The sequence below is a fragment of the Ipomoea triloba genome, chromosome 16, assembly GCF_003576645.1.
Source record: "Ipomoea triloba cultivar NCNSP0323 chromosome 16, ASM357664v1".
Classification (NCBI taxonomy): Eukaryota; Viridiplantae; Streptophyta; class Magnoliopsida; order Solanales; family Convolvulaceae; genus Ipomoea; species Ipomoea triloba.
Window position 1 is genome coordinate 12,394,350 of NC_044931.1, and position 380 is coordinate 12,394,729.

Consider the following 380-nt stretch of genomic DNA (forward strand, 5'->3'; position numbering starts at 1 on the left):
GCAATAGTGAGAGTTATGAGATATCCATGGTATACTCATAACTTGGGACTACACTATGTGTGATATCCAATTATACTTGAACTGTGTAACACCTTAATCAGATATCAAGAGGACGCTAAGTCCATGAGTGGCTACATGTGTATGTGAGCTAGTGTAGTCGGTTGTATCAAAATTCTCAAAACAATCTGTGAGAACTAGATCCTAAATTTGAGACTTGACATGAAGGATATGAGTTTGGTAGACTTAATCTTCAAGATTAAAATCGTGGAACGACCGTATAGTCTCGTGTGAAGTTGATCGTCAGTATGTTGATTAAATCCTTGCAAAAGGATTATAATCAAGTGGCTTGGACAACGTTAAGATACTAACGTACAACTATC